The 709-nt window shown below is 38.8% G+C and overlaps 1 protein-coding gene across 1 annotated transcript in view; it reads left to right on the top strand.

The window, feature by feature from the left end:
* Nucleotides 1-709, top strand: part of ERP44 (endoplasmic reticulum protein 44) — a 78,212-nt gene that overhangs the window by 16,236 nt on the left and 61,267 nt on the right. The window lies entirely within an intron of this gene.

Here is a 709-nt window from a genome sequence, read left to right as displayed (position 1 = left end):
AATATTCCAGGAGTGTTGTACTACTGAGTAATTTAAGGGTTAAAGTAGTTTCCTAGTGTTATTCTATACTTAGTCCTATTTTTTCCCTACTCTTTGAACTTGTAGTTCGTTATAATGCTTTTGGGAATACTTACAGTGTGAGATGTGCCTTGATTGATACCTAACTTCAAGGCCCTTACGGTTCCTGTCAGCCTTCGCCTCTTTTCTCTAGGGACCTTTCAACATCTCCTAGTTCCTTGCAGCCAACTGCAAACCTTTATGCTTCCCTTGCCTGCCAGCTTAATGCAAAATTGAAAGTAAGAGCGGACTGACATTGCAGTCAGAGAAATGGCCTCCAGGGAGTAGAAGCAGCCTGGGTCCATGGCATTGGGACTTAAGATGGTCAGCTGATTTATCAATCTGGACTAGAAATGGAAGAGAACTGTTGCCTAGTACATTATTTGTTTCTTGCTATGGGAAACAGAGTTTGTAAAGGGAATTGAGAATCTCCTAACAGAAAGAGAGGTAAATGAAAGGTTTAGTAAAAATACACTCAAGTATTACAGCAGAATGCCTAGCAGATGTAATGCCAACTGAGAATAGTAACACCACAGGGAAGGAAACATCCTGTCTTGCAGCTTCTATTTTATGCTAGTAACTTCATGCAAAAATATTTATTCAACTTTGCAAAATTAACGTCTATGTAAATTTCTGATAAGATTAGATTCTA

This window comes from Otolemur garnettii, unplaced genomic scaffold (genome assembly GCF_000181295.1).
Source record: "Otolemur garnettii isolate 467f Iridium unplaced genomic scaffold, OtoGar3 scaffold00014, whole genome shotgun sequence".
Taxonomy (NCBI): domain Eukaryota; kingdom Metazoa; phylum Chordata; class Mammalia; order Primates; family Galagidae; genus Otolemur; species Otolemur garnettii.
This window is presented reverse-complemented; position numbering and strand designations above follow the sequence as displayed.